Source organism: Arachis hypogaea, chromosome 10, assembly GCF_003086295.3.
Source record: "Arachis hypogaea cultivar Tifrunner chromosome 10, arahy.Tifrunner.gnm2.J5K5, whole genome shotgun sequence".
Classification (NCBI taxonomy): Eukaryota; Viridiplantae; Streptophyta; class Magnoliopsida; order Fabales; family Fabaceae; genus Arachis; species Arachis hypogaea.
In genome coordinates, this window is record NC_092045.1 from 80,073,578 (window position 1) to 80,082,873 (window position 9,296).

The 9,296-nt window shown below is 38.5% G+C and overlaps 1 non-coding gene across 1 annotated transcript; it reads left to right on the plus strand.

Annotated features, from left to right (window-relative positions):
• Nucleotides 1-5,548: 5,548 nt before the first annotated feature.
• LOC112718587 (small nucleolar RNA R71) lies at nucleotides 5,549-5,652 on the plus strand. The gene has a single exon (XR_003160920.1). It is a non-coding gene; the product is annotated as a small nucleolar RNA R71 (small nucleolar RNA).
• Nucleotides 5,653-9,296: the final 3,644 nt, after the last annotated feature.

The window sequence follows — 9,296 nt, forward strand, 5'->3', positions numbered from 1 at the left end:
ACCGAATGGTCAAAAGATGTCTAATACAATAGTTAAATGTCCTATATATACTAGACTAGCTACTAGGGTTTACATGAGTAAGTAATTGATGCATAAATCCACTTCCGGAGCCCACTTGGTGTGTGGTTGGGCTGAGCTTGATCTATCCACGAGCTGAGGCTTTTCTTGGAGTTGAACTCCAAGTTATAACATGTTTTGGACGTTCAACTCCGGATCATGACGTGTTTCTGGCATTTAACTCCAGACAGCAGCATGTACTTGGCGTTCAACGCCAAGTTACGTCGTCATGTCCGAATAAAGTATGGATTATTATATATTGCTGGAAAGCTCTGGATGTCTACTTTCCAACGCCGTTAAGAGCGCGCCATTTGGAGTTCTGTAGCTCCAGAAAATCCATTTCGAGTGCAGGGAGGTCAGATTCCAACAGCATCAGCAGTCCTTTTGTCAGCCTTTTTCAGAGTTTTGCTCAAGTCCCTCAATTTCAGCCAGAAATTACCTGAAATCACAGAAAAACAAACAAACTCATAGTAAAGTCTAGAAATGTGAATTTAACATAAAAACTAATGAAAATATCCCTAAAAGTAGCTTGAACTTACTAAAAACTACCTAAAAACAATGCCAAAAAGCGTATAAATTATCCGCTCATCACAACACCAAACTTAAATTGTTGCTTGTCCCTAAGCAACTGAAAATCAATTACGATAAAAAGAAGAGAATATACTATAAATTCCAAAATATCAATGAATATTAATTATAATTAGATGAGTGGGACTTGTAGCTTTTTGCTTCTGAACAGTTTTGGCATCTCACTTTTTCCTTTGAAGTTTAGAATGATTGGCTTCTCTAGGAACTTAGAATTTCGGATAGTGTTATTGACTTTCCTAGTTAAGTATGTTGATTCTTGAACACAGCTACTTATGAGTCTTGGCCGTGGCCCTAAGCACTTTGTTTTCCAGTATTACCACTGGATACATAAATGCCACAGACACATAACTGGGTGAACCTTTTCAGATTGTGACTCAGCTTTGCTAGAGTCCTCAGTTAGTGGTGTCCAGAGCTCTTAAGTACACTCTTTTGCTTTGGATCACGACTTTAACCACTCAGTCTCAAGCTTTTTCACTTGGACCTTCATGACACAAGCACATGGTTAGGGATAGCTTGATTTAGCCGCTTAGGCCTGGATTTTATTTCCATGGGCCCTCCTATCCATTGATGCTCAAAGCCTTGGATCCTTTTTACCCTTGCCTTTTGGTTTTAAGGGCTATTGGCTTTTTCTGCTTGCTTTTTCTTTTTCTTTCCATTTTTTTCGCCAATTATTTTTTTTTCGCCATTCACTGCTTTTTCTTGCTTCAAGAATCAATTTTATGATTTTTCAGATCATCAATAACATTTCTCTTTGTTCATCATTCTTTCAAGAGCTAATAGTTTTAACATTCATAAACAACAAGAAAAAAAATATGCACTGTTCAAGCATTCATTCAGAAAACAAAAAGTATTGTCACCACATCAATTTAATTGAACTAATTTCAAGGATAAATTCGAAATTCATGTACTTCTTGTTCTTTTGAATTAAAACATTTTTCATTTAAGAGAGGTGAAGGATTAATGGGATTATTCATAACTTTAAGACATAGTTACTAACTACTAATGATCATGAAGTAGAGACACAAAACATAAATAAACATGAAGCATAAAAATCGAAAAACAGAGAAATAAGAAAAAGGAATGAGTCCACCTTAGTGAGGGTGGCGCCTTCTTCTTGAAGGACCAACAATGTCCTTAAGCTCTTCTATGTCCCTTCCTTACCTTTGTTGCTCCTCCCTCATTGCTCTTTGATCTTCTCTTATTTCATGGAGAATGATGGAGTGCTCATGATGTTCCACCCTTAATTGTTCAACATTGTGGCTTAAATCTTCTAAGGAAGTGTTGAGTTGCTCCCAATAGTTGTTGGGAGGAAAGTGCATCCCTTGAGGCATCTCAGGGATTTCTTGATGATGAGCTTCCTCATGCATCTCTTGAGAACCGTGGAGGGTCTCTCCTGCTTGCTCCATCCTCTTCTTGGTGATGGGCTTATCCTCCTCAATGGAGATGTCTCCTTCTATGATAAGTCCAGCTGAGTAACATAGATGGCAAATAAGGTGAGGAAAAGCTAGCCTTGCCATGGTGGAGGGCTTGTCGGCTATTTTGTAGATTTCATTGGGGATGACCTCATGAACTTCTACTTCCTCTCCAATCATGATGCTATGAATCATGATGGCCCGATCCACAGTAACTTCAGATCGGTTGCTAGTGGGAATGATGGAGCATTGAATGAACTCTAACCATCCTCTAGCCACAGGCTTGAGGTCCAGTCTTCTTAGTTGAACTGGCTTGCCTTTGGAGTCTCTCTTCCATTGAGCTCCTTCCACACATATGCCCGTAAGGACTTGGTCTAACCTTTGATTAAAGTTGACCCTTCTAGTGTAGGGGCGTTCATCTCCTTGCATCATGGGCAAGTGGAATGCCAACCTCACATTTTCCAGACTAAAATCTAAGTATTTCCCCCGAACCATTGTGAGATAATTCTTTGGACTCAGGTTCATACTTTGATCATGGTTCCTAGTGATCCATGCATTGGCATAGAACTCTTGAACCATTAAGATTCCGACTTGTTGCATGGGGTTGGTTAGGACTTCCCAACCTCTTCTTCGGATTTCATGTCGGATCTTCGGATACTCATTTTTCTTGAGCTTGAAAGGGACCTCAGGGATCACCTTCTTCTTTGCCACAACATCATAGAAGTGGTCTTGATGGCTTTTGGAGATGAATCTTTCCATCTCCCATGACTCGGAGGTGGAAGCTTTTGTCTTCCCTTTTCCTTTTCTAGAGGATTCTCCGGTCTTAGGTGCCATTGATGGTAGCGGAAAACAAAAAAGATTTTGCTTTGACCACACCAAACTTAAAATATTGCTAGTCCTCGAGCAAAAGAAGAAAGAAGAGAAGAAGAAAATGGAGGAGAGTTATGGGGGATGGATTCGGCCAAGGTATGGAAGAGGGGGTTGTGTTGTGTGAAAATGAAGTAGAATGGAAGGGTATATATAGGGAAAGGGGAGAGGGTAGGTTCGGCCATTTAGGGTGGGATTGGGTGGGAAAATGTTTTTGAATTTTGAAGGTAGGTGGGGTTTATGGGGAAGAGTGGATGGATGTGAGTGGTGAAGGGGTAATTGGGAAGAGAGATTGAGGTGATTGGTGAAGGGTTTTGGGAAGGAGTGTTTATTGGGAGGAGAGATTCAGAGATTGAAGTTGTTGGGAAGTGTGACATGGGGAAGAGTAAAATAGGATTAGGAGGTAAGGTGGGAATATGTTAGGTGGGGATCCTGTGGGGTCCACAGATCCAGAGGTGTCAAGGAATTCCATCCCTGCACCAAATAGGCATGTAAAATGCCTTTGCACACCATTCTGGCGTTTAAACGCCGAGTGGTGCACGTTCTGGGCGTTCAACGCCCATGTAAAGCATGTTTCTGGCGTTGAACGCCAGTTTCATGCTTGTTACTGGCGTTCAGCGCCAGCTTTTCTTCTAGGCACATTCCTGGCGTTCAGCGCCAGAATGTTGCTTGTTTCTGGCGTTCAGCGCCAGTTTCATGCTCTGTTCTGGCGTTGAACGCCAGTCTGTGCTTCCTCTAGGGTGTGATTTTTTTCTTCTGCTGTTTTTGATCCTGTTTTTAATTTTTATATTTTTTTTCGTGACTCCTCATGATCATGTACCTAATAAAACACAAAATAACAATAAAATAAAAATTAGATAAATAAAATTGGGTTACCTCCCAACAAGCGCTTTTTTAATGTCAATAGCTTGACAGTGGCTCTCATGGAGGCACAAAGGTGATCAGGTCAATGTTGTATAGTCCCAACACCAAACTTAGAGTTTGGATATGGGGTCTTAACACCAAACTTAGAGTTTGGTTGTGGCCTCCCAACACCAAACTTAGAGTTTGCCTGTGGGGGCTCTTCTTGACTCTGAACTGAGAGAAGCTCTTCATGCTTACTCTCTTTTGTCACAGAGGGATGGCTATGTACCTTAAACATAAGGTAGTCCCCATTCAATTGAAGGACTATTTCACCTCTGTTGACATCTATCACAGCTTCTGCTGTGGCTAGGAAAGGTCTTCCAAGTATGATGCAATCATCCTCTTCCTTCCTAGTGTCTAAGATTATGAAATCAGCAGGGATGTAAAGGCCTTCAACCTTTACTAACACGTCCTCCACTATTCCATAAGCTTGTCTCAATGACTTGTCTGCCAATTATAATGAGAACAAGGCAGGTTGTACCTCAATGATCCCCAGCTTCTCCATTACAGAGAGTGGCATAAGATTTATCCCTGACCCTAGATCACATAGAGATTTTTCAAAGGTCATGGTGCCTATGGTACAAGGTATTAAGAACTTGCCAAGATCTTGTCTCTTTTGAGGTAAAATTTGCTGAATCCAGGTATCTAGTTCATTAATGAGCAAGGGAGGTTCATCTTCCCAAGTCTCATTACCAAACAACTTGGCATTCAGTTTCTTGATAGCTCCTAAATATTGAGCAACTTGCTCTCCAGTCACATCTTCATCCTCTTTAGAGGAAGAATAGTCTTCAGAGCTCATGAATGGCAGAAGGAGATTTAATGGAATCTCTATGGTCTCTATATGAGCCTCAGATTCCTTTGGATCCTTAATAGGAAACTTCTTCTTACTTGAGGGACGTCCCAGGAGGTCTTCCTCACTAGGATTTTTGTCCTCCTACTCCCTTGTGCATTCGGCCATATTGATTATATCAATGGCCTTGCACTCTCCTTTTGGATTCTCTTCTGTATTGCTTGGGAGAATACTGGGAGGAGTTTCAATGACTTTCTTACTCAGCTGGCCCACTTGTGCCTCCAGATTTCTGATGGAGGATCTTGTTTCACTCATGAAACTGAAAGTGGCCTTTGACAGATCAGAGACTAGATTGGCTAAATTAGAAGTGTTTTGTTCAGAATTCTCTGTCTGTTGCTGAGAAGATGATGGATAAGGCTTGCTATTGCTCAGCCTATTGCGTCCACCATTGTTAAAGCCTTGTTGAGATTTTTGTTGATCCTTCCATGAGAAATTTGGATGATTTCTCCATGATGAGTTATAGGTGTTTCCATAAGGTTCACCCATGTAATTAACCTCTGCCATTGCAGGGTTCTCATGATCATATGCTTCTTCAGAAGCTGCCTCTTTAGTACTGTTTGATGCATGTTGCCATCCATTCAGACTTTGAGAGATCATGTTGACCTGTTGAGTCAACACTTTGTTCTGAGCCAATATGGCATTCAGAGCATCAATTTCAAGAACTCCTTTCTTCTGAGGTATCCCATTATTCACAGAATTCCTCTCAGAAGTGTACATGAATTGGTTGTTTGCAACCATGTCAATGCGTTCTTGAGCCTCTTCAGGCGTTTTCTTTAGGTGAATAGATCCACCTGCAGAATGGTCCAATGACATTTTAGAAAATTCAGATAGACCATAATAGAATATATCTAATATGGTCCATTCTGAAAACATGTCAGATGGACATCTTTTGGTCAGCTGCTTGTATCTTTCCCAAGCTTCATAGAGGGATTCACCATCTTTTTGTTTGAAGGTCTCAACATCCACTCTAAGCTTGCTCAGCTTTTGAGGAGGAAAGAATTTATCTAAGAAGGCAGTGACCAGCTTATCCCAGGAGTCCAGGCTATCCTTGGGTTGTGAATCCAACCATATTCTAGCTCTGTCTCTTACAGCAAAAGGGAAAAGCATGAGTCTGTAGACTTCAGGATCAACTCCATTTGTCTTTACAGTCTCACAGATCTGCAAGAACTCAGTTAAAAACTGATAAGGATCTTCCGATGGAAGTCCATAAAACTTGCAGTTTTGTTGCATTAAGGCAACTAGCTGAGGTTTTAGCTCAAAGTTATTGGCTCCAATGGCAGGAATGGAGATGCTTCTTCCATCAAATTTGGACGTTGGCTTTGTGAAGTCACCAAGCATTCTCCTTGCATTATTATTATTTTCGGCTGCCATCTCCTTCTCTTGTTCGAAAATTTCTAAAAGGTTGTTTCTGGATTGTTGTAATTTAGTTTCTCTTAGTTTCCTTTTCAGAGTCCTTTCAGGTTCAGGATCAATTTCAACAAGAGTGCCTTTTTCCCTGTTCCTGCTCATATGAAAGAGAAGAAAACAAGAAAAGAAGAGGAATCATCTATGTCACAGTATATAGATTCCTTTATGTTAGTAGAAGAAGAAAGAGTGAAGAATCCATAGAAGAGGGGATTCGGATATTTAGATGGAGAGAGGTGAAGAGAAGTGTTAGTAATTAAATAATTAAATAGAACAAGAAAAGAGAGGGGAAATTTCGAAAATAATTTTGAAAAAGGGATTAGTAATTTTCGAAAATTAAAGATAAGATAAGATTAAAATTAAAATTTAAAACAATTAAAAAGAATTTTTGAAAAAGAGAGAAGTATTTTCGAAAATTAGAGAGGGATAGGTAGTTAGTTGGTTTTGAAAAAGATAGGAAACAAACAAAAAGTTAGTTAGTTGATTGAAAAAGATATTAAAATCAAATTTGAAAAAGATAAGAAGATAAGAAGTTAGATAAGATATTTTGAAATCAAATTTTGAAAAAGATAAAATTTTTTGAAAAAGATAAGATAAAAGATAAAAAGATTTAATTCAAAATTTTTTAAAATTACTTACTTCACTAACAAGAAACTACAAGATAAGATTCTAGAACTTAAAGATTGAACCTTAACAAGAAAGTAACAAACTTCAAATTTTTTGAATCAATCACATTAATTGTTAGCTAATTTTCGAAAATATGATATAAAGATAAGAAAAATATTTTGAAAAATATTTTGAAAAAGATTTTTGAAATTTTCGAAAAATGGAAAAAAATGAAAAAGATATAATTTTTGAAAAAATATTTTGAAAAGATAAGATTTTTAAAATTGAAAATTTGACTTGACTTGTAAGAAACAACTAATTTTTAAAAATTTTTGACCAAGTCAACCCAAAATTTCGAAAATTTGGAGGGAAATAAGGAAAAGATATTTTTTTATTTTTGAATTTTTAAAGAAAAACACAAAAATGACCCAAAACATGAAAATTTTGGATCAAAACACAAGATGCATGCAAGAACACTATGAATGTCAAGATGAACACCAAGAACACTTTGAAGATCATCATGAACATCAAGAACATAATTTTGAAAAATTTTTTATGCAAAGAAAACATGCAAGACACCAAACTTAGAAATCTTTAATGCATGGACTCTAACAAACGAAAAATGCATATGAAAAACAACAAACAACACAAAACAAAAAATCATCAAGATCAAACAAGAGGATTTACCAAGAACAACTTGACGATCATGAAGAACACTATGAATGCATGGAATTTTCGAAAAATGCAAGAAAAATTTTTAAATCATGCAATTGACACCAAACTTAAAAATTGACTCAAGACGCAGACAAGAACACAAAATATTTTTTATTTTTATGATTTTCTAATTTTTTTTATTTTTATTAATTTTTTTCGAAAATATTTTTGGAAAAACGAAAAAGAAAAATTTTGAAAAAGTTTTTGAAAAGAAAATTACCTAATCTGAGCAACAAGATGAACCGTCAGTTGTCCATACTCGAACAATCCCTGGCAACGGCGCCAAAAACTTGGTGGACGAAATTGTGATCCATATTCTTTGTACTTGTATGAAATTTAATAATTGGCTCTATTTGAAGTCACAAATACGTTCAACTAACCAGCAAGTGTACTGGGTCGTCCAAGTAATAAACCTTACGTGAGTAAGGGTCGATCCCACAGAGATTGTTGGTATAAAGCAAGCTATAGTCACCTTGTAAATCTCAGTTAGGTAGATTAAATGGTTATGGGTTTTGAAAATTAATAATAAATAGAAAATAAAAAGGGATAGAAATACTTATGCAAATCAATAGTGGGAATTTCAGATAGGCGTATGGAGATGCTGTGCTCCTCTCGGATCTCTACTTTCTTCTTACATTCATCCAATCCTTCTTACTCCTTTCCATGGCAAGCTGTATGTAGGGCATCACCATCATCAATGGCTACTTTTAATCCTCTCGGGAAAATGGTCCTATGCGCTGTCACTGCACGGCTAATCGTCTGGAGGCATCACCCTTGTTGATAGCTACATCCCATCCTCTCAGTGAAAATGGTCCAAATGCTCTGTCACAGCACGGCTAATCATCTGTCGGTTCTCAATCAGGTTGGAGTAGAATCCATTGATTCTTTTGCGTTTGTCATCACGCCCAGCCTTCAGGAGTTTGAAGCTCGTCACAGTCATTCAATACCGGAATCCTACTCGGAATACCACAGACAAGGTTAGACTTTCCGGATCCCCATGAATGCCTCCATCTATCTAGCGTATACCACGAAGATTCTGTTGGGGAATCTAAGAGATATGCGCCGGGCCTAGAGTAGAACGGAAGTGGTTGTCAATTACGCGCGTTCATAGGTGAGAATGATGATGAGTGTCACGGATCATCACATTCATCAAAGTGTTGCGCAACGTATATCTTGGAATAAGAATAAAAGAGAATTGAATAGAAAGTAATAGTGATTGTATTGAAACTTGAGGTACAGCAGAGCTCCACACCCTTAATCTATGGTGTGCAGAAACTCTACCGTTGAAAATACATAAGCGAAAGGTTCAGGCATGGCCGAATGGCCAGCCCCCATGAAGGTGATCAAAAGACCGAATGGTCAAAAGATGTCTAATACAATAGTTAAATGTCCTATATATACTAGACTAGCTACTAGGGTTTACATGAGTAAGTAATTGATGCATAAATCCACTTCCGGGGCCCACTTGGTGTGTGCTTGGGCTGAGCTTGATCTATCCACGAGCTGAGGCTTTTCTTGGAGTTGAACTCCAAGTTATAACGTGTTTTGGGCGTTCAACTCCGGATCATGACGTGTTTCTGGCGTTTAACTCCAGACAGCAGCATGTACTTGGCGTTCAACGCCAAGTTACGTCGTCAATTTCCGAATAAAGTATGGACTATTATATATTGCTGGAAAGCTCTGGATGTCTACTTTCCAACGCCGTTAAGAGCGCGCCATTTAAAGTTCTATAGCTCCAGAAAATCCATTTCGAGTGCAGGGAGGTCAGATTCCAACAGCATCAGCAGTCCTTTTGTCAGCCTTTTTCAGAGTTTTGCTCAAGTCCCTCAATTTCAGCCAGAAATTACCTGAAATCACAGAAAAATAAACAAACTCATAGTAAAGTCCAAAAATGT